Genomic DNA, 25196 nt, shown 5'->3' on the forward strand with positions numbered 1-25196 from the left:
AGGCTGGGTGCATCGTATTTAAAAGCAGGACATGTAGAAATTTGATGTTAACATGTCCTTACATATACTATCACCCACAAACTATTTTTCACGGTGGTAGTCATACCTGTCCAATGTAGAAACAAATTAAAATCATAATACAGAGTACAGATTAAAATCCTAACATAATGGGGATAGCTACAACATAATCAAACAACTATTTTTAATATGCATTAAAAATCCAATGTAATTGTGAAGCCTGTTTTTTTAAATTAAATATTAAGGATAATTAACATTTAGAAAATTACATTTTCCCTGCCAGAGGCCTCTGAAGGACCATTTGAATTTGCTATCCCACTTCTGCGACCAGTAATCAGCATTTGAATAGATGTAAATGGGTATGAAATGCCTCCCTGCAGCAGTCAATAGGCTGACCTGAATGGGAAGAGATGACCGATGTGTACTTGACAGAATATGCAGGGAGGGGATGTGAGAATCCTTTCTGAAATTACAGCATCAAATACTACTTGAATGTAAAATCCTGCTTGACAGCTCTGTTAAGATTTTGAATATAGCACTTAGGGCACACTTTAAGGAGAACTGTACTGTCACAGGCAAAAAGTAGCTGACACTTTGGCTGAGCTCATTCTTTACCCAACTCACCACAACCAGGCAGGTTCCAATCACTGCAGGCTTCTTTTTTATATTACAGAGCCAAATCCTGCTTGACAGATCTGCTGGTGTTTACATATAACAATGGGGGTGCACTTCAAAGAGTGAGAACAGGATGTCAAAATAATTGTTGTGTATCTACTGTATGGTTGCTGTAAACCCACGGTTTGTTCTATCAGACTTCTGTCTCTCAGTTTTTTGGAGGTACTGTGACAGCCTAAAACTAGATTTTAGTGTTAGATGTGAAAGGGATTACCACAGTGTACATCCCACACACCCTCAGCCCGCACATCCCAAGTTTAGTGTATCAGACAACTTTTGCCATCTTGAAAATGCCCATACTGGGTAGAGTTGGTCCTGAGACCTTTGACCAGACTGGTTGGGTGGGTGTGCCCAGGGGTCATTCCCACCCACTAGCTTGTGCAAGGGATAAATGTGGCACCTCTAGGCACCCACTTCACAACACTCCTAGATATGTAGAAAATTCGATGGGAACTGATCTTGCTGTTTGTTGCTGTCTGAGGAGTGAGAAGAACCAGAAGGATAGACCTGAACCCTACTTATGCCCAGGGCAAAGTGGACTCCAGGGCATGGCCTGATCTCCTGTTAAAACTAAAGGGATGCAACTGCCCAGCTGTCCAGTGGCAACTGGAACTGGACTAGACTAGACCCTGCTGTTTGGCCTCTGTCTGACACCCCCATGTGCATTTCTAATTGTCCCCCCCCCAATCCCCCCCAGAGTCCTTGGGGGTCTTTGGAAGTGTAATCCTATGATGGATTGGGATTTAAAGGATTAAAGCCAGAAGGTAAACTTTTTGACCAGGAAGAACCAAACTGGTTGGCATATACGACCCCACTGTGCTGTGGTCATCTTCAAATGGCGTCTGGGGCCCAGACTATCGCAACCACTGACATTCATTGCCACTTTATGCTTCTTAGCACTACTTCTATTTAAAACTTTACTCTTTTGTCTAATTTGGTTTGGGATTTTTATTGTGTTGCATTTTTGACTTTATTAATGTTTTAATATCGCATAAATACTTTATACATGCTCTGTGCCATAGCTACCAGGAGGTTAGACTTAGATTAGCTGACTTTGAGGATTTACCCTCAGCAGGTCTGTGAATATTCCTTCCATTAGGTAGTCACCCGCGACCATTAATAATCCAATTTCTTAAAGGACCCCTTCCATTTTGACAACTGTCTACCACTGTCTTTCAGTATTTAGTAAAACATCAATGTTTTGTTACCAGATTCCGGTTTCAGAACATTAATATGTATCATAATGAATTGCTGTTATTTTGAAGTAATGCCCTGAACATGCCTGCTCCAAACTGTGATTTCTAACACTTTCCTGAACCCATTTACTGATTTAATCACTTATTACCGAATCTGTAAATGTATTTAACACAGTCAAAAAAATACATTTCCTGTTTCAAAATGTTCGATTTAACAAATCTTAGGTTTGTGACCACAAAAAATGCATTTGCACATCTGGCCCCAGGTTTCCAAGCTGAACGTCTGGAATTTCATTGAGGACTAAAGATTTCCCTCTTTCACTCTACAAACATATCAGAAATAAGCCCTGTGACCCCCATTCTATGTCCTGCACCAGTGAGCACCACCAATCCTCCAAAAACACTTGAAGGCCAAAAGCCTAATCTCACACCTGCCTACACGCCAGACTTGAGGATGGAACACGAATCGAGTTTGCAATGGAGAATAACATTCTGATGCAGTTTTACTGAAGCAGGCACGCTTTTCCAAACATCGATCTAGTTTCTCGGTGCAAATACATCCAGATTATACGGTGGCATACCACAGGGCATAGCCAGGCAGCAACGGGTGCTAACACGAGCTGTGCGGAAGCTCCTTGTTAACCTTCACAATGAAGTCAAACAGAACTACATCACAGGTGCAAATGCATTCGGCACAACGAGCAGGGCCAGAGGAGTTACTGAGCCTGCCAACGTGGCATAAATCATCGTTAACGCATGGCATCATTCATCAGTACCATGGGCATATTTGAACGGTCACTCAGGGTAGCTGAGCTCACCACACGGGGAAATTAATTTGCACAGTGACTGAACAAAGCTGCATTACAGGGCATAATTAAATGAGGGCACAGCATAAAAAGGCCGCAGCAGCTTTCAGGGGCATAACTGAGCAGCACCGCAGCTGCTTGTGGCCTCTGAACAGCATCAGAAATACACAGTCTGGCATAGCATAGCAGTAATTTGACACGTAAGGACAGCACAGTGGCAAATGTCTGCAGCAGTTCCAAAAGTATGTTATTTTCAGGCATAAAAATTATCAGATTCTGGGAGGACATACACTGGCAAAAGTATATCATGTCCTTACATCTTGGAAAAAATATTACAAAACAAACTGATGTTTTCTTTTTTCCTGGTACAATGGTTAGTTATGCTGGTCGTATTTTCTTGCAGGAAATAGAAGTCTCAGTAATCTAAACTCTCACTGCTGACTTCTGCTGTGACTTCCAACAGTGGCATGGCCAACCATCCTGCACAGATGGTTAACCCAAAGTACCACTGAAAGGGAAGACAATAACACATGTTATTTACAGTGCTTACAAACAGAAGAGGTGTAGTGTCAAGTGCTGCAAAACCAACAACTACTTTCTCCCGCTGGACACTCACTATCCAGCCAGCCCTACTACAAGACATTTATTTTCAGGACGGACACAAATGTATTTCGGCTGCTTAAGAATAACGCGATTAAGAAATATGGCTGGCCTTTAAGGATTGATTTATCCCATACACTAGCCGTCCGAAATGTGTGATAGGCAGGTGGCTTTTTAGCCAGAAATGCATTGTTTGGCAATTGTCCAAAGTTTCTTTATACGGAACACCATCTGCCTCTGCAAAGATATGCACTTCATCTATAAGCCTAAAAGCTTCGTTTTCCCTTGAATGCTTTAGACTTCGCACCCCATCCTAGTCCCCAAAAGACATATTTACAACACACATGAAAACGTGTACTTTGGCAAGGTGAAAGTGTCTAACGTATATCTTTAACAATGGAGCCGTCCCCCTTTCAGGAAGACCTGACAAGCTGAAGGTGACTGAAACTTATGCAAAAACAACAGAAGATGGACAGAATGCAGAGCAAATCAAACATTCACCCCCAGTCACAGATCTGGGTTTAATGCATCAGTTTTTTTGCTTGCCATGTCATTCCAGCTCAGACCCAGCCATATGCAAATCAGTCTTGAACCTGTTCCCCATGGGAACAGTCCAGCCCGAACTACCAGGCCAGGTCCTCCTGGACCAGAAACAAGCATCCTAGGACCGGTTTCAGGGTATCACCCTTCATAAGCCAGGCTAGCTTGAATCTGGTGGCATAGCAAGCACGGGACCCACGTCTGGGCGTACCCTTCCCACTTGGGGCGACAAATGCAAAAACAACAGAAGACAGACGGAACGCAGAGCAAATCAAACATTCACCCCCAGTCACAGATCTGGGTTTAATCCATCAGTTTTTATGCTTGCCATGCCATTCCAGCTCAGGTGACTGAAACGTAGCCACAATAAAAACAAGCATTTTTCAATGCAACGGGTCTCGCATTTGTTAGAGTTAGAGCTATTAGCGTTGTAAAGCACAAAAAAAAACGCAGGGCGATCGCGCTATGTAAAATGCAGCATGATCGCGCTGCTTGGAAAAAAAACAGATAAAGTAGTCTGGACTCCACACTGAAAACATCGAGCCTCGTATGTTTTTGGTACTTTACTGGTGCTGTGTAGGTGGGCTAAACACCGAAAAGGCATGACGTATGCATGCCTTTCACAAATTAAAGCAAGCGGATTTTAAAAGGCAAGCCCACGAACCAATGTAAGTGACTGGCGTGGCATGGGCATGGTTTGAAGCCCAAATAGAGATTACAGAATGGACGGAGCACTTTGTGCTCGCCCATAAACAGCCTTCCTTCTGATAGCTGATAACCTTTAACCTGTACTATCCCTCAGGAGGGTGCCTGTTCCAGCCCTTTATCCACCTGAGGATGCCAGCTACTTCAGGGTGAGGTGCTTTAAGCTGCTACAATACCACAAGGACACTCCACAGAGCAAGAGGTTAAAAAACAAGAAGCACTGCCAAAGCCAATATGCCTCGCCTAAGCAAAGTATTGGCTTTGACAATGTTTTAGCCATGTTGTACAGCAGTGGTGCTGTTGTGCAGCATGACTGAAAGTAAAAAAAAAAAAAAAAAAATCTTCATCACGAGTACTAAGAAACCTGCAAGGCATCCTGCTTTCTAATAGCTTCTAAATAACTAGTGAACAAAGGTAGTTTTTAAAACTTTTGCATTGTACTAGTTCTAAGTTAATCATTTTAAGGGGATATTAAAACAAAAGGCAGAGAGGCTACCTGAAATTAGTACAATGATAGAGCGTATCTTAACCAGGAGTGTGCCAGAAGTGTTGCTACTGTACTCGCGGTATAGTACTTTGCATTCCACAATGGAACACAAGGCAGCTATAGCTCGAATGGGTTAGGTGGGGGTCGTAATACTAGAATCTTCTCTCAAAAAACTCGTAGTGAAAACAGACCAATGCTACATAAACCCACTGAAGGCAGTTGCCTTACACTGCCATTACAAAACGGCCACATGAGGACCCCAGATTGAAACGAAAGGCCTTATTGGTAGAGGAAATAGTCTGATTTATGAAAAAATTTCATTTTACTAGGGCCTTCAACTGTTCTTGGTGAGGAGCTGGGGGAATATATATACATATGGTACATGGAAGGTTGCGCAATCAGACATCATATAAAAAAACGCTTCTAGGGAAAACCCTTACAGTACACTTTTAGGGGCATTGGGGGGGTTTGCGTGGCACTACGAATGGAAGAACCCAATTGGAGATCTTAATCTGCTCTACCTGACCTAATCATGCCAAGAAGACAATGATTTAGTTAATTCTGTCTGTAAATACCATTAAATAACATGTGTTTTATTTAATGTCACTATGTAATCCGAAGCCCAAGGAAGGGATTCTAGACCAGGGTCAGGTTTGCCTTTATCACTTGTACGTCTCTCCAGTTGTGAAAACGGAATACCACAGAAGTTATAATAATTAGTATGATGCTTTTTAGCTGGCATGAGAGCTGGTTGGGTTAAGCTGTTTCTGCAAATATCAGTGTGTAGCCACCTTCAGATCAAACTAATGCAAAATCAGGTCAATTTCCTATCCTCTGTGGGTAAAAAAAAAAGCTAATTACCTTGGAGCTGGACATTATTCACAGATATGACTAACATGATCTACATATTCATTCACTATCACTTTAAGACCAACCACTGTCTCAATAAACAACTCCAGTCTTCAATTCAATATCACAATAAAACTAGGGAAACAACATTTTAGAACCTAACTTTTGAGTTTCATGATCCATTTTAAAAGTATCGCACCACAATATCAATTGAAGGAATATTAAAATCAAATATCCAAAACAATATTAAAAGTTCTGATAGAGGCTCTCCTTTGAAATCTGGAGGAAATATCATGTATGCAAATCATTACATTTAGGACAAGTAAGGAGTTCTTGCCCATGGTGTTGTGGCCTGCATCTTTCCACTCGCCCTCTGTGTTGCCATACCCCTACCCTTGCTGCTGCGCTATCCCTCACGTCATCTCCCGTGTTGCTTTGCCATCCCATCAACCCTTCCCAAGGTTCCTTTGGCGTCCCCCTTCCTCCTCTGCCTTCCCTCGTCGTCCTCAATGCTTCTTCTGTCCCACCGTTATTTCCATTCTTTCTCCAACACTCGCTTTAAAAAAAAAAAAACTGCTTTTAAGCGTTTTATTTTCCTTCTAGTTACTGACCAAACTCTTGTGAGACTAGTGCCCGAATGCCTCCGCCACCTATGTAATCCGAGCAGCCCAAACTGCCTGAACTCTTCCGAGTCTTAACGAATCTTATGTGTCAGAGACCCGTTTGAGATCTGCAGGTTCCAAGTTCGGTTCCCAGAAGCAAGGACTTAACCGTATTTCCTTCCAACACACCCACCGCAGTCGCTTCAGACTAGTTAAGGTATATAAAATCCACTCATTGATTCTGTTCACGGGTGCCAAATCACTTATCTTCTCCCTGATTTTAGCACTCTAGAGTACTGTAATAGTCCTCTGCTTCATCTCCCCAATTACTTCCGTGCTCTTCTAGAGAACATCCAAAGACATTCCAAAAACAGATAGGACAGTACGGAGTGAAAGAATAGGCATTATATTATAATCCTAATCCTCTTTGTCACATTTACCCTGTCCAAATCAGGTATCAGACAGTGGGGAGATTTAGGTTTTACAACAAAGCACGTGCATGGTGCCAGGCACAATTACCATGGCTATGCAGCTAAAGGAAAAGAGCGCGTCAGCAAATAAACAACAAAAGAAACAAGCATTTGCAAAGCAATAGGTCTCGCATTTGCAAGAGTTAGAGCTATTGGCATTGTAAATGCCTAATTGGACTTTTCTTGCAAACAAATTGGTCAACCCTGCCTTATAATTTGGTCCTTTTCTGTCACATAATTCCAGTGTCCCTGCATTGAACTAAAGCACTTCCATTTACCTTCTTCCTCTATGTGCTCAACCTAAAAATTACTAAATAATGAAGTAATACTGTCACAAAATGTACTGCATAATGATGCGTAAATTGTCTTTTCTTGCCGCATAACTCCAGAGGCTGACTAGAAGTTTAGAGATGCCCCTACTAAGTAGTGTGTACTTGTATGGCTGTGACATCTTTCTCTTTATAGATGCTATTGTTGGGTTGGTTGGTGTTTCGCTGTGTTAGATGCAGTTGTAAAAGTACAGTTAGCTCAAGTCTTTTTGTTGGGTTTGAGGATTTTGGGTCAAGAGAAAACATATAAAGGTTTGGTTGGTGGGACAGAGGAATGTTGGGGGTTCCTGACAAGGGACTACTGTGGTGATGTGTTGGTTGCACTGCTTCTCAGAACAGCTGTTCAGATTTCCTGCATTTTGTCTGGGGGAAAAAAGCCAAATTAAGGGCAAGCTAAACCCCTTGGGTTTAGGGGTACGTGGTAAATGCTCCTGCATGAGGGTTAAAGCAACAATTCTGCTAGAAAAGTTAAGAGGGAATGTTAATGGGTTCTCTTACCTTTCCTGAAGCTTTCAGTCAATAGGGGTGACCCTGGTGTGACCTTTGGCAGGCAGAAGGAGTGATTCTGCCGATGCATTATTAAGTATAGATGCTAGCCACATTAACACACACATACAAGCTATTTGCACCCGTTTAAATGTCTATTAAAGCAACATTTTCCACTCAGCCCATCTACACGCTGAAAGGGGTTCAGCAGAACGGTTTCCCACTATGCACCTATTGATCTTAACCGATTTCACTCTGCAGAACCTGCTGCTGGTAGGCTTTACTACCAGTTTAATGTTGATATTTTTCTTGTGCAGAAATAGGGGCTGTCGCCTAAAATAAATACTGGACGATATGATGAAAGGCCGGTTTGCCAGACGAAGGCAATGAAAAGCCGGTGGAGCCGCGGGAGAGTCAGTAACTTTAGCCGTATGTGGCAACAACAACTGCTGCCTTAGACAGGTGTGTATTTCCACATCCGTGAGGGGTATTTGTCGCTCACTCTTGCTAGCGTAATAATTTGTTTAGCCATGTGTTACTGATCTACTTCAACTCCTTTGTAAAGATCGTGCAGAACGAAAGAAGGGAGCAGCCGCCATATGTAAACAAAGTGTGGCGTGCCACGCTGCAACAATTAAAGGAACTGGAATGCCTCAGCACAAAAGAAAGGCGTATCTGACATATGTAAACATAAAGTGTGGCGTGCAGTGCTGCAACAATGAAAGGAACTGGAAAGCCTCAGAACGAAAGAAAGGTGCGGCCGACATACATAAACATATAGCGCGGCGTGCCGCCCTGCAACAATGAAAGGAACTGGAATGCTTCATGCGCTCCACCGAAACCTGGTCAAACAAGAAGAAGGTGTGGCACCACGACCAGAGCTGCTTTTGGAACTGTGGACCGAGTTCAAGTCACGACTTCGGCTCAACATCACTATATCTACCCGTGCCTACAAAAAATGAATATGTGTAATGTACCTGGTACTCATGTAAAGCTTTCAATTCCTTCGGTCGAGTTTGGACTACCTTAGCACTGAAAGTGAAAACAAGTAATTAAATAAACAAGTGGGCCTGCAAATGAAAAGGGAAGCTTTGCCAAACACAAGCAGAAAACAAAGGAAAAAAAAAAAGTCATCCAAAAAAGAAATAAACTATACAAAGCTTAATTATACAGTAGTTGGTCCCTGCTTCCAAAGAGTAAAAGGAGGCACAAAGAGGCATGACTGACCACTGGCAATGAAGGATTTTTAAATGACACTTAAACAAACAAATGAAATGGTTTTAAGCCCACAGAAGAAGTATACTTAAAACTATACAAAAGGCCGTAAACTTACATCCCCCCCCCCAAAAGGGATTCCAGGTGGAGGCCTGTTCCCAAAATGAAAGGCTAGTGAAATGGGATAAGGCCAGATCGTGGGCTACACGCATGGCCACTGACCCTTTCATTGACAAGTCAGATTTGTGGTAGCAGTTTTAGGTTAGATTCACAAAGGCAGAGACTCTTTCCTCTCCTTTCTTCCATACACTCACTCTGTCATACCCTGCCCCACAACTCCCTCATCACAAAAGGTTCTTGGATGGCTTCTATAAATTTTTCCATGAGGAGCTACTTAATCGTGGCACAGTGTGCAATTCACTCAAATAATGCGTGGGTGTGAAGATTTGGTGGGTGGCACTTCATGCAAGTTAAGTCAAATTTTTTATCACAATAAACTTACAACTTCACTCTTTCACTCTCATGTCTCTCCCTTCCAAACAAGAGTTCAGAAAATGTCATTAACCCTTTAATCACTTCTTACATCTGTTGTATTCACAAGTTTTCTCTGTAAGCAGAGTCGAGACTACTGGGGCAGTGTAATGTAAAGTCTGGGTCTCATCCTGGATACTCCCTTCAAGTGTGGTGGTATCCCACAGATAGTGCCAGGAGCCAAGACACAGAATCTGTTCAGCTGTGTGTCTCACATATGAAGCGCTTGTATAGGACATTTCACCACAGTATTATTGAAGAAATATCTACAGCACAGGGGTGGGTGACATCTTAACGAGTATGTCTACAGCTTTGAAAGACTGAAGATATGAAATCTCATCACTTCTAGTGGGAGAAACCAATTATGTGTGCAAACTTGTAAGTGAATGTCATATGCCACTCAGAATAATTAACTAAGTCAGTGAGATCATGGTGAAGGTGACAGTGATAGAATCTCCTCAACAGGGGCATCAGTGTAACTAGACTGTGCCCAATCTCTACCACCTGCATGTAGGACTCTCTACTGCAGTCCCTGACGTAAGGCCGCACAGCCACCTAGCTCTCTCTTGATTGGACTACCTCCCTAAAGATGCATCTGTGGTGCAATTCACTCCTGACAGTCATTCAGACTGTACCAACATGCCAGGGGCCACCTCTTTCAGAGCTCCTCTGCTCCTCATCATCACAGTTGCCTGACTGGGCCATTCCTCACCATAAGTGTCTGTGGTGAACACCCCTTGTGTGAACAATCAGTGCATCGTCGTCATCCCATACTGTAAAACACTGTTGTCCAAAATGTTTGTTTGACTGAAGAAGTTAAGCTCCACCTGTAAGCCAATCACCCATAGTACGGCACAGTCTTCCTAGGTGTCACTAGAAACCATAGTCATTTCTTACTGCCCATCGAAAATGCCACAATGTAGTGCAGCATTGCTGATGCTCAACATCCCCATACACATAGCTGTGTGAGCTGAACTTCACAAGTTAAATCCCAGCAGGGCTTCTAATACCTACAATGTACGTGTAACCCTTAAATGGCTTATTAGTCACATAATTTTGCTTTATTTATTTATTTTATTTTTTCTAACAAAACAAAAAGTGCATTACCCTAGGGAACACTGTTCCTGGTGGATTCTCTATCTGCAGATTCCTCATCTTTAGAATAATCTCCAGACGGCAGACTGGATCTGTAAGCTTTTCACAGCAGTGCTCCAATGCACCAATAGATGGCCTCGTGCAGCTCTCCTATATCTTTGTTCTGCCCCGGAAGTGACAGAGCACAGCCAATAGAGGAATCACCCCTGCATATAGACATCAGTGTCTTCCTTGACTCTGTACATGCCTCAGACAGTTAGTTCATAAATTAATCAGAGGTACCGATGTGAAGATCTGTAGATTTGCACCTTTTTAGATGGGTAAAGAGACCATTCCACAAAACAATGAGGTCAGTGAGGAATCTGTGGTTAAATAGTGTATGTACCAAAAAGACCAGTACTGAAGGTATGTAATTTGTTTTTTTGATGGATATTTCTAACTGCAGATTCCTCATCTGTAGAATAAATATCAAAGCATCAACTCCCTAAGGTGGAGGGTCTGTGGAATTGGGGGGTAGTGCTTTGTGAGCATGTGCACGGACGCCCACATCACAGGCAGATAAATATCCATAACAGGCATTTCTTGTGCCAATGCAGTGGTAGTAGCCTTGCCCTAGTGGAATGAGCCCTTATGGTCTGTGGTGCGATCAATGTAAAAACGTAATGCTCTTTGAGGGTCCAGTTGATAGAGGTGAAGTGGAACAAAGAAAGTTGGACAGGTGACAGATTACCCAGTATGAAAAGGAGCTACAGCGTTTGGCAAAATGACAGCACATTGGAGAAGCGAGAAAAAAATTAAAATCCCTCTGAGGCATCACAAAGGGTTTTATAGGAAACTTGTGTCAAACCTTTCAAAAAACTCGTCACCACTGGTGACTTAAACAAGGACAGCTGAACTGGCAAATACAACAAGCATTTTCAATGCAACGGGTCTCGCATTTCTTCGAGTTAGAGCTATTAGTGTTGTAAAGCAAAAAAAAAACGCAGCGCGATCATGCTATGTAAAATGCAGCACAATCACGCTGCGTGGAAAATAAACAGATAAAGTAGTCCGGACTCCATACTGAAAACATTGAGCCCCATATGTTTTTATTACTTTACCGGTGATGTGTAGGTGGGGTAAACACCGGAACAGGCATGACGTATGCATGCCTTTCACAAATGATAGCAAGCGGATTTTAAAAGGCAAGGCCACGAACCAATGTAAGTGACTGACGTGACATGGGCGTGGTTTCAAGCCCAAAGAGAGATTACAGAATGGACGGAGCACTTTGTGCTCGCTCATAAAAAGTTAAAAAGTGTTAGCAGATAACATTTGATTGTGACCACTAAGCATCTTTGCTGGGCGAAAGGCACAACAAGCAATAAAACATTAGAAAGTTGAGCCTGCAATGGGTCCATTTTGCAGGTTCTACACCAGGCCACAAACCTTCCCAGTGCCATGCATAAATGGATTCTATAGAAGTCATCTACACAGCAAGGATGACCTGAGGAGGCAAATAGAATGAAGGTATCTGCTGCTGCTCAATCTTCATGCTGAGAGGTGTAGTAGACTAGCTGGCCTGGGTGCAGAACCCTACACTGCTGCTGCAGTAGAAGGGCCTCCTGAGGTGTGACCGCCTGATCAGGAGCAGATGCTCATTCATAGACGTTCTGGGAACCACACTCTCCAGGTGCAATCCCCAGTAACTAGGATGACTTGGGTCTGGATGTTTCTGATCTTCTTTAAAACTTCACAAGGTGGTTGGCAAACAGGGAAATGCCCTAACGGTCCAGTCACTCCAGAGGCAAAAAGCTTCTTGGCACAAGACTTAGGACCCAACTCCACCCTGCTTGTTGCAGTCCCATATTCGGGTGGTGTTGTCAGTGAGAATCTACACCAGCCTCCATTTGTTGGGTAGCAGAAACGCCTTCAATGCCTGGTGAATGGCCCACAACTTCAACAGACTGAGGGGGAGCAGAGTTTCTGCTGGAGACCAGCATCACCTGATCTCCATCACCCAGCCCAGCAGCGATGCATCCGTCACCACCATCGTCTATGGGTGGAGAAGCAAGAGGGGTCTTTCACTGGAATTGCAGTCGAGGAGCCACCACTGCAGCTATTTTGCAGTCTCCTCTGAAGCCAGAATGGAATCAGACAGGTTCCCTTGGTGCTGGCGCAATGGAGACTTCAGATCCAACTGCAGGGCCTGTATATGCCACCTATCATGATCCACGAGCGGGATTCAGGCGGTCAATAGGCCATGAACTTTTATTGAGATGTAGAAGCAAAGCTGAAACCCTGGGGTCTTAGCCTGGATGCTACGGACTCATTGAGATGGAAGGATGGACCAAAACTGCTCTGTATCCAGAATAGCTTTATTGAAAGGTAGCCTCTGCGAAGGAGTGAGGTGTGACTTTAGCACATTGATAATAAACCCCAGAGGTTCGCAGTCATCTGGAGGTGGTGTACGACTGACAATGGTGAGCCCACTTTCAAAAGCCAGTTATAAGGTAGGGGAAAACAGCTATCTCAGAACTTTGAATATGTTCCACGCCCACCGCCATCACTTTTGTAAACATCAGAGGGGCACTGGTAAAACCGAGGCCGAACACAGTAAATTAGAAATGCTCCTGCATACCTTGAACTGCAAGTAATGTTTGTGGGACCGCAGGATAGGCATATGAAAATCAGCATCCTGTAGGTCCAAAGCTACTATCCAGTCAGTCGCCCAAATCCAGGACAGGCAGAACCTGGGGCAATGTGAGCATCTTATATTTGTCCTTCGGCAGAAAGGAATCCTAATTGACTAAAATCAAAAATAGGACAAAAGAGTATGTCATTTTTAGGCACCATGAAATGGAGGTAATAATATTCAGTCCTGATTTCCAAGGCCAGCATCCTCTCTGGTTACTTTGAACAGGAGAGCCTTCACTTTCTGCAGTGACATGGCTAAGTGGTTCTCTAAAAACAGCTCTGATGTTGGAGGAAGATGTGGATCTGTCCATGGGTGTGAGGGGGTCATAGGGAAAGAGTTATGTTTCACCTTGGAGGAAGAAGTTTGAACCACTAGGCTTTCAGGAATGGAATGCTGAGTCAGGAAATCAGGGTCGCCAGGCGCTAGCCTGTGCTGTCTGCCAACCTGGCTGTTCACCATGGGGTATATGAAGAAGGTTTTGCCCAACTGCTCAGGGGAAGCCTTCCAAGGGTGCAGGACCTCTGTCAGGATGTTAGCTTTGACATCCATAGTGTTACGGTCAACGTCCAAAACCTCTGCTTTATGTCTAATGACCACAGCAAAGGAAGCACTTTCTTATGTTGAGGCTCCATGGGAGAGATAATTCGGGTGCCAGGAAATATATCAAACCCACTGGCCTCTTGCAAGTCCATTGACAAACTGTCATCGTAGTGAGTGTGGAGGAGGGGAGGGGGGGTGTTTAACATCCCCATTATCTGCATTGCCATCTGCAACTCTGGTTAGAGTCTGAACCAAACAGCTGATGGATCACTTAGGGCAGTTTTGCTGCAGGGGCAGTGTTCTGTCAGAATCAGAATGAGTGGGGACAGGGAGTATCAGTGTGGATTCCCAATGTGACCTCGGTCAAAACAATACAAGTTTTGCTTGGAGTCAGATTCCAAAATCGGTATGAAGTCTCCTTCCACTGCTGTCAGTACTGGCACCAATGTCAAAGGGACTAGCACAGATTCTGCCACCAAAGCGGAGGTTGGCACCAATGCCAGGGCAGAATTCAAAGTGGATTTGAGAGGCACAGATGGCACCAAGGGCGGATCATCCAGCGGTAGCCTGCCATAAGGCCCTGTTGCAGTGCTGCCAATGACTCAGGAAATCTGGGGCGCATCAGGACTCGCTGTGAAACTGGTTCCTCTGTGTATAGGGAGTGAGACCCAGTGGCAGGTGGATGCCTTTGCGACTTCACCTGACATAGTGGAGTGACAGAGATGAATCTTGCTTGGCTTTCTTGTGTGACTCCTAGGATAAGCCCAAATCTAATTTGAGGACTTCAACCTTGACAAGGACCTATCATGGGAATGACCTTAGGTCTGGATGCAGAAGCTGGTCTGCGCTCTAGACTGAACAAAGGCAGAACTTGGGCAGTTTCCGGAGATTATCGATGACTTGCAGCTTCGTTTCACGTTCTCAGATTGTTTTAGGGTTCATCAAGACACATTCCTCACATGATTTGGAGCCATGTCCTGTGGACAAACACAAAAGACAGGCACTGTGTTCATAAAAGTCCCTGCATGGGGCAAATCCTTTAGTCTTCGGAAGGGACACAGTTCCTTGCACTCTAGTTTAAAGTATTTATTTATTTATTTTTTAACGCAAAAATTGGGTAAAAAGCTTTTCTAAACAATGACAAAATGGAAAAGTGGAACTTGAAAGGGACATAGTTTCATTGCACACTAGTTTTACGGTATTTACTTTTAGGAAAAAGTGGGTAAAAACCTTGTCAAAATATTTACGAGAAGGAAAAGAGGAGCTGTACAACCACTTGAAGGTGAGGAAAGAAAAGAACAGACATCATCAAACAAAGCTGGCGACTATATTGGCTCCACTCAGTCACTTTCAGGACAGAACGAAAGAGCCGCATGACACCACCTACTGGCGCGTGGACAAACTGCTGTGAAAAGCCTCTGGATCCAGTGTGGCGCCTCGGAATTATTCAAAAGGTGATGAATTTGCAGTTGCAAGTCTCCATCAGAAATATGCATGCTCTGAGAGCAAACATTATGCACCGGGCTCTATATACAAGAGATCGTGAAGCTAGAGTAAAAAATTGAATACTTGCCAACAATAAATGACCAAAATAAGATCGAGTTTTCAGTCGTGAGATGGTTAAATAGTATACTAATGGAGTCACCAGAAGTTACAGACCGTTGCGCAAACAATATCACAGGAAAGTATGACATGGAATCAGATCTAAATCGGAGAAGTAAAAACAAGTGGCTTCTGTCCAGATTACATCATTAAATATAAATTACATGTCATAAGTGAGACAGTTTTGATTACGGGGGTCAGCATAATTTTCCTAACACTGCTTCAGTTAGTAACCTCCAGCAGCAACTGCGAGACTGTGAAATCTCTGTCTGCATTCTTAAAATATCCAGAAAAAAAATCTTCAAAGGATTGTTTTTCAAAGCTGAAACATTTTTCCGCCTTTTTAATCGCTACAAAAGTTTGTAATCACCAAAGGGAAAACTCTCTCAGTAAAGTTGGCAAATATGAAGCTGGCCGCAGTTCGAACCGCACCAGCTGCAGGTCTTTGTCCTCTCGGGTTAGCAAGTGATCTAGAATTATTGACGCTGTTACTTGTGCCCAGCCTTTAAAAAAGGAAGATACTGCTGCAAATGTATGACGGGCCTTCGGGAGGAGCAGATGGAGGCGTGGTGAGAAACACCTTTCCGACATTCGATTCACCTCCCGCTCTATTCAACCACCAACAGTCCCAAGCACAAAGCAAGCCGCTGGAAATTGAAACCTTCTCTATGTGTACAAAGAATGGAACAGAACCTACTGATATATTAAGTGTGAAAAAAAGACAATCTGTCCTGTGGGGGACGTTTTCACTGGTGAGGTTGTGTGTGTGTGTATGAATGTATACTACTGTTGCCAATGTGATGTACAAATCCATGAAGCGTGAGATCCAGCCAGATCACAAGATTTGACGTGCGAACCACGCAACTGTCACGTGCACATCTGATAACATTTTAAAATAAAAAGTTACTTCTTTTTGTGTTTCAGTGTACTTCGGTACACGAATGACGACGCTTCTACCGCAAATGCCTACCTGGGTACTACCTTAGAGTCGAGCACAAGGTTGATAACATCTTATTGTATGCAAATCTCAAACGGATAGTCGTGGCTGGTACACCTCTTGAGCAATGTTAAGAAAGGATTCGGCGTTTCAATGGCATTGTAGGTGGTCTAGGGACGCTCTGTTCTAAGTACATCATTTGGTCACAGCCCGCAGATCACCTAAATGATTTCAACGTTTCCACTCCCCGTTGTATCCGGTACCAATGTTAAATGCTAACTTGAATCCACTTGTAACTACGCCGTTGGTGACCCCTTGCTCTTTTTCCGCCCTCCCCCCCTCGCTGCAGCTGCCCCATACCAATTAGCACCCGTCAAAACAAAACGTAACACCCCCAGGAAAAAAGGAAAAATGTGCTTCCGGGGTTTCACTTAAACTTCAAAGAGTTCACTCACGAGCCGACAGTGAGCGGCTGAGCGTCTTGCTGGACTAAGTGTCCACTGTTGATTTCATTGATAAACGCACGGCATATGATACAGTAATAACCTAAATTATAACTCACGTTGGTGTACTATACAATGAAGAGCGAACCGATGAAACACGTAAAATGTTAGCAATGCGTACAGTTCTGCAACGTGAAATTTACTAGGAAATCACTGGGATGCACAGGATGTGGAGTGGGGGGGGGGGGGGGGGAATGAGATGCGGGAAGCAGTTGAGACATCGCTGACGGCAAGTACCACGATATCATCCAATAAGCAAGGGGCATGTGTCAAGTTATCTAAATAAGACAGCATACATTTTCCAAAGTTTATTTTTTATTTAATCTATTTTCTCAAACACCGAGATGCCCGTCACGTTATTGCATAGGGTCAAACGAATAACCCAGTAGAACAATAATGTCTGAAAAGACTTACAGGATTGCAGCAGTGTAGGTCGGGAAGTCGCCTAAATTCAAGAAGCATACTCAATAATTTGGGGGTACAAACTGAGATAGTCACGTCTTTCCACTAATATGATTTGTGCTCAGGAATGTGTGAATTAATCGGGAATCAGATAAAAATGCAGAAGCTGGAGCATAGGGGACTATCTTCTTTTATCTATCTACTTCTTCGGATCCTTGTTAGCCATAGCATTGAGACACACGTACGACAAGTGTATGATCTCACAATCTATCCGCTTCCAAAGAGAGCCAGAGCCAGTGCAAGGCCTTCCAACTGCGCGCAGCAGAGTATTTATTTTATTTCCAAGTCAAGACGAGCTACTGTGTGAACCACCAGCAGCTGCTCTATCTGAGAAAACCACTGTCATTTGACTAGTCAATTTTGGAATTGATTAAAAGGGCAACTATGTAACGACCTTATGATGCACCATGGAGAAAATCAGAATGTCTCCATTGTTGACGTAGATTGCAAAAAGCATCGTACATGATTGTCTTTATCTGGTCCTTCAGTAACAACCTGTGGTCTTAAAAGACACCCAGACTGCAAAGTCCTTCTTATGATCAGAAGGGGCAGGGCGGCCTAGCCTGTGTTGCATTGAGTTTAGCAACGAGCCTGGATCCTAGATAAGTAGTTCAATACAAACTACGCTAACTGTTTGAGGAGTGCACCCAGGTGTAGCAGGGAACACAGCGAGCCACAGTACATACCCGAGGCATTCCCATGGGTGTGGCAGGGAGCAACCCTTAGGAATGAACATTCTACAACCTGCCATGGCACTTACCTGAGGCATCCACCCGGGTGAGGCAGGGAGCACATAGTGCTTAATTTAAGCTGGTGGTGGCCGGTGAAGGCCACCTGCACACATTTGTGGGGACCATCACTTAGTTTTCTGTACCAGGCATTTACCAAGAGCAAGCGACTGAAAAACAAAGCAGAAAGGCAGAGGAAGAAAAAGACGTCATAAAGAAAGAAAGCAGAATCCTGCAAGAGTGAGATAAAGGCAAGGGGGCATCTGGTAGTGAAGTAAGGTGGCATGAGTTGGGTTAAAGACTACGTAGTCTAGGTATTGGTGTAGTAAGCGCGGGTAATAAACAGCCAGCAATACGTGAAGTACTCCAAGAAAGTAGATGTATTCCTGGAAAAGGATCCACGACTGACAGCCAGGCTTGCGAAGTTCCTACTGACTAAGTCTGCATACAGAATTCTAGAACAGCACAACAACCTAAGAAATATCACAGTTCCACATAAGATTACTACCCACATAACACTATCTCTCCTTTAACAAAGAAAAATAACTAAAATCTAGAACAAAGCACATAACTAAAATCTAAAGCAAAATAACTAATATCTAAAAAAATCTTTGAATTTAACAGGAGTATTTTTAATTCTATAGCTCTTACCAATATTTCTACTCACAGAAGTCTCAAAACTTTTTTGTTGATTGATGTCATGCTCAGTAATTGCAGAACCCACATCCCTACCATGTTTCTCCTTGTCAGATAAAACATCCCAATAATTACAATCAATATTATCATGATGAAGGTTTCCATAGTTTCCATTTCTCAGTTCGTTTTTGATAGTATCAGCTTGTTCACATGTAACTTTCACTACGGCATTCTTGTTCCACCAACCTGTGCCTTGTAGCAGGACAGTCGCTCTTCTAGAAACCTACCCAACTTTGACAGGTTCTGAAAATTTTGATTCACCTTTGTTTATTCTCATAAGTTTTTCTAAATAAAACCCATGCACCAGGTTTCACCTCTAGATCCCTTACATTTTTCACTCTGTCAAAATATTTCTTGCAGCTTTCTTGTTTGCTCCTCATACGCATACAAACTTGTTCCAAATCAATACAATCATTGCTACGTCCTCTTATATCTTCCAACTAGGCGGGCATTAGAGCTGTAACAGGTTTTCTTTCCCTCAACAGGGCAAAAGGTGCAACCCCAGTAGTACTGTGGGTGTGGTATTATAAGACCAAACATTTTGCTGTAAATACTGAGAAACATTAAGATTATTAGCAATGGCTGTCTGCAGTCTTTCTTTCAACATACAGTTGGCTCTTTCAACTAGTCCATTCGAAGAAGGACTGTAAAGGGGTACTTTATAATGTTTCACAAAATGTCCTAAAAGAAAATCTGTAATTTCATATGTCATTTCATTATCCCTAACAACTTCCTTCGATGGACCTTCAAATAGAAACAGACGTTTCAAAAACTTCTGTTTTGTCGAGCAGACTCGACAAAAGCAAAATACAACCACTTGGAAAAATAATCAAATGGCTACTATCATATATTTGTTCTCATTCTTCAACATGGTAAATGGTCCAGCAAAATCTAACCCAATCTTTTACCATGCATTATTGGGCCATTCCGTAAAACACAAAGGATTATGTTTATCTGAACATAAACATTCAGCACACTTATCAACATAACATTTAACTTGAAAGTCTATTCCAGGCCACCAGTAATGTTGTTTAATATTCTTCACAGTGGCCGAAATGCCGAAATGTCCTTGTTGTGCAATTGAAATAATACCATATCTTAAAGCTAAAGGTGGCACAAACACACTCTGTCTCATCACAATACCATTGACCACTGACAATTCAAGTGCTATTTGAGCAAAGGATTTCAAATCCTAGTCCAAGTTACTGTCGGAAGGCCAACCAGAAATTAGATACTCCTCAACTTTGGATAAACAATCTTCATTGTTGCATCTCTCATTCCACTCTTCCTCAGATATCTTGAAATCAAAAGTAGCATCTGACACGGTCATCACACACTCTTTCTCAACATATTGTTCACTCTGATCTTCAACAACTGGCAAACTTGAAAGAAAGTCTGCTCTTATATTCTTACTGCCTGGGATACACTTAATATCAAAATTAAATTCAAGTAATTTAGAAATTTACCTTGTTAATCTGGAAGATGCTTTGTTAGAGCAACTGTCACCCAACATATATATCAATGGCTTGTGATCCATATACAGGTAAAATTTTGTACTCCAAAAATACATTTTGAACTTTTCTGCTGCCAAAGAACAAGCAAGCGCAAAGCATTATTTCTGTCACATTTTCAAGTTTAGATTAAAACCTCTGCATGTCGGCACTGGAGTCCCTCCCTTTATGTAGTCTGTCTCAAGCCTGAGCAGTGCTGGCATCAGGTGCATTGTACTAGCCAAATTTGCGGCTGTGCACTCTGGTGATGCCTTACATGTGTCCTCATCTTCACAACAGCTCATTTTAACATATTGAGTACAACTGGGATTCTATTCAGTTTACGCACTTTCTACAACACCTTCTCAGCCCAGATACAACAGACCCGAGGGACATAGGTCCAGCAAAACCAGAAAACCACCCAGCAAGTATGTGTCCATCCAGGAGTAGCCAAAGACACACAGGAGTCAAGCCTGAAACAAGGAAAACAGAATTGAAATGTGATTTGTAGCATGCAGCGTGTGAAGCTGTTCACCTCAATGTGCTTTACAAGAAGAGGTCTCACCAAGTGGTTGCTCTCTGGCCCATCCCGGGACTTCAGGAACAAACCTGATTCATCTTGGGCTTCTTCTTTCCTTGATTTCAGACATGTAGGTGGGAATGGATTCCCAGCAGGAGAAGGTGGCAGAACACAATATTTTTCTCACTTTAGTGAGCAAGAATCGATGCAGCTAACCTCACTTGTTAACTGGAGTGCTGTCATGCAATCCATTTTGATTAATGACTGAAAATAGAAGATCCATGAAGAGCAAAGGGCCATAGTCACTTTGCATGCCCCAGGGAACTTTAGAACATGTACGATTTTAAAGTTTCTGAGTCTGCATCAGAGTCAGAGGAATACCTCAATGAGAAGAACATTTTTAGCAAATCGGTGATCAAGTTTGAAACCTGGTAAGGATGATTGAGCTCTCCATTCCCCAGAAAGTTAGTAAATAGACTATCATTCCACTGGATAATAGTAACATCTGTTAGCCTTCAGTGTTTAGAAATGGTAGAAGAATGGTTTGAAGCACAGGGTAAAATAAAACTATTGTTATCATCTGCGAAGTCAGATGGGACGAGGGAGGGGAATGGAATATAACAAACACTTTGACTGCACTACTTTAGAGATGTTATAAAAACTATTTAAAGAACAACCTAAAAATCACTGTAATTATTCGGGGTGAGAACTGCTTAAATCATACAATTAACCTAACTAGTGACATAAGCTTAAGTGCTTTAAATTTACAACAACCCACTAGAGGTATATCTCTTACAACTCAATCCAACTATTACTTTCATCACACCGGCTTCACTTTATACTGTGATCTACCTGAGAAACAAACAGCTTTGGGTTACCATTCCAGTGAACTCTGGACCAGCATAAATGCAAAGGTAGATGGTGAGTTTATAGGAGTGTGGCTCTAACAATGGTTTGTGAGTGGACACCAGCACAATCTGAACTCGTCCACTGCACTTTCCTCAAATATAAGGGCCTTTAATCAAGTATCTGGTTCAAGCTCAATCGAGCTATACCAAAATATTAAATTGTCTCACTATAGCAATGCAGGTTTTTATGTCTGCACTTACAGGACACCTTGGACAGACCATACAACACATATCCAACACAGCTCATGTACTTCACGTAGCTGAATAGCAAAACAACACACATCACTGATTACACGTAGTGGATCACGTGCTTAATTGCCAGCAGTACACAAAATATGGCATAGACATCCAATACATCACAAAATGGCCTACAGATGGGTATTGTTGTGCATTCATTCAACAGCACTGTCCAATAAAACACACCACACACTATCCCTCACCAGAACATCTTAAAACAGACGTCTATCAAGCAATGGCTTGGTTACAGACCCCAAATTCTAGTAAGCATTGGTCTTCGAGCTCTCCTCACTTACTCATAAAACTCAATGGGTTAATTCTGGTGCATAAAACAGAGATACATAATTAACATTTGGTCAACCCCTGCCATTATCACTTACCATCAATATTATTAAGACTAAACACAATATTTTAAAATGCATATGGTAGCAATTTATAGAGTATGTATGATGGGGGCATAAAGGTATATCCATAGGAAAATCCTATATTAAAGACTTGCTTGTAGTGTCTACCTAGAGTCACTGAGTCTGGGGTTCCATTTCCCTGAAGCAACTTAGGGGGTCATTACGAGGGGTAATGTGGTGTCTGTACCGCCAACAGGCTGGCAGTACGGAGACCCGTATTACGACCTGCAAGCAGCACTGCCCTGGGGATTATGACTCCCCTACCGCCGGCCTGTTTCTGGCGGTTTGCACCGCCAGGAAGAGGCTGGCGGTAAGGGGAGTCCTGGGGCCCCTGGGGGCCCCTGCACTGCCCTTGCCACTGGCATGGGCAGTGCAGGGGCCCCCTAACAGGGCCCCATGCAGCTTTTCACTGTCTGCATAGCAGACAGTGAAAAGCGCGACGGGTGCTACTGCACCCGTAGCACGGCCGCAACACCGCCGGCTCCATTAGGAGCCGGCTCCTATGTTGCGGCCGCATCCCCGCTGGGCCGGCGGGCGTAAACTAGGTTTGCGCCCGCCGGCCCAGCGGGGATGTTGTAATGGGGTCTGCGGGAGTGCGGCCGCATTGGCGGCCGCATGGCGGTTACCGCTTGCCGGGCGGCAATGACCCCCTTAGTCCTTTCTGTCCCTAAATACTCCTCATCCATAAGACTTTCTGTCTCCGGGTATAGATACAGATGTAGAGACAAAAATGCATGCGCCCTGTTATATGTACATCCGCAGAGTGGTGAACAGTTCTGCTGATACAAGTGAGAGGCGGCACTGCTGTCTGTGCAACTGAAGAAAAGTGATGGCTACCCCTGTTGTCTGCACTGAGGACAATAAAAAGACTGATGGGGGAAATCTCCTTGGGGTAACCCTTTATCCCTGTTGCTCCACAAAATATAGGGTATCATCTCCCCTTTCCAAGCCTTGACTCAGAAGGTGCAAAATGACAGGCAACGTGTGTAAAGGTCAACAAACTTGTGGGTTTGTAGGTGTTCACTACATGTTGACTGGACACTAACATTCCCCCCACCCTTCCCAAACCTTAAAGTTAGTACTCCGCACAATGCACTGTGGTGACGGATTGCTTGTGGTACTTACCTCTATTTTCGGGAGTAAATGTCCAACGATCCTCATGTCATTTGAGCTGCATACCATCTTCTTGAGCGTGTACTGGGCTCAGACTATTTACTGTTTGAATGCCCCTTTCACAAAAACATAGTGCACTGGCACTCAAATAGCAGGCCTCACTGACTGATCCCGCGATACTCATTTATTCAGCGTTTAGATATGGGTAAAGTTGAGCAAGGAATTAAGGCTGACACATGAAGGACACATACACATCTCTGTGGCAGGGACTCGAACCAATAAGCTATCTCGCAAGCTTCGGGAAGAGGGCGCCAAGGAAACAAGTGCACAACAGTACTGAGTATTGTTTAGGATGGAGTGAAACAACAACGATCAAAATCTGGAAGACCCCTTTATTTGCAGCAGCACCACCAAGTACACCACCAACACGTTTTAAATGCATTAAATCCTATATGTCTGCCCGTTAAGCCAATGTAACACGTTCAATGTATTCCCTTCTCCTCCCCCACGGCTCACATTACCCTCCAAATTTGGCAACAGGATGCATAACTCGTGAACTCCATACCTGCTCGTGAAATATATTTCCCAAACCCCACTTCGCGGGCACTTACTGGCTAAAGAGCTGGTCATAGTGCCGTGCTGCTCCGATCTCTTGAGAGGGCTGTGCTTGTCTCCCACCTTCGTGCACTCCGTCACATCTCTAGCAGGTCTAGCCTCACACCTCCTTAACAAACCCCTTCATGTTGAGCAGTTGTCGAAGCCCCTCCCTCTGACAGAGGGGGCACGAGGCCTTCTGCCTCCCTAAAACAAACACACATCAAAGACCGCCCCTTCAAACAAGCTGTTTCCTGGAGGGGTGAAGAAATAGGAAGAGGAGAAGGGAGGCATGGGGGAGGGGAGAGCAGGAGGGCTTGTGCAAGCACTTGACTATACCAACACGAAGAGTGCACTACGCCTCATGCCACATTGCACCTAATTAGCACTCCCAATGGAGCGCCGCCTTAGCGCTGAAGGCGGGAAGTAACTCTGCACAAATGCTCTCAGTGGAGCCGGCCTGCTGTTTGCACAGCACCTCATACTCAGACAGCCCTAGTGCCCGTGATCTGGTAAACCAGGACCACGATAAACAAGCACTGGCATCGCCAATAGGTAACAGCTTTGGGACCTTATAAGTGTTTATTATAGAGCACATTATCCATTAAATGACATTATCCATTACATTAGCCATTAAAGACATCAACGTTTGTGGTAAATTAACATGCTGTCGAAAAAAAGCCATCAAATAAATGAATATGTAAGGTCATTAGTAATAATTATTGGTTTGTCATAAATTGATAGATACCTTGATTAATTGACAGAAGGCGTCAGACCAGGTGTTAAGTATGTGCAGATTTGTTTCAGTGTTCAGTAAACCCCACGTTGCATGAAAGGCACAGGCATATCCATTTAACACCAATTACTGGCATGTTGGACTTCCAAGCATTGGCAGATTATCTATAGTTCAGAGAAGCCGCCTGCGCAGCGCTTTGCAGAGCACTTGAGCAAGCACATTCCATGCCTTTTGCTGCTTAAAGGAAGGTTGAATTAATCAGAATAATGGGCAGAGTTGGTTGTCTTTTCTATGTATGGGGCCCCCACTGCCTTTTTGTGAAGAAATTTGTCTTTAAATAGTCGATATGTGCATTTTCATGGTTTTTGTAGTGCTGTGAATAAGAGAGGTAATACTGAAGTAAGGTAACTGTCGAGTGCCACCAGAGAGAGAAAAGTGTGTGTGC

At 43.4% G+C, this 25196-nt stretch overlaps 1 protein-coding gene across 6 annotated transcripts in view; it reads right to left on the reverse strand.

The window, feature by feature from the left end:
• The window catches only part of PHC2 (polyhomeotic homolog 2), a 635967-nt gene that overhangs the window by 472455 nt on the left and 138316 nt on the right, over positions 1-25196 (reverse strand). The window contains exon 1 of one of the 6 annotated variants that reach the window (XM_069240301.1): positions 24033-24121. The exons of the other annotated variants lie outside the window; for them this stretch is intronic. The gene's annotated coding sequence lies outside the window, so the exon portion shown is untranslated. Of the gene's footprint in view, positions 1-24032; positions 24122-25196 lie in introns of those variants that run through there. 6 annotated transcript variants of the gene reach the window in all.

This window comes from Pleurodeles waltl, chromosome 6 (genome assembly GCF_031143425.1).
Source record: "Pleurodeles waltl isolate 20211129_DDA chromosome 6, aPleWal1.hap1.20221129, whole genome shotgun sequence".
Classification (NCBI taxonomy): domain Eukaryota; kingdom Metazoa; phylum Chordata; class Amphibia; order Caudata; family Salamandridae; genus Pleurodeles; species Pleurodeles waltl.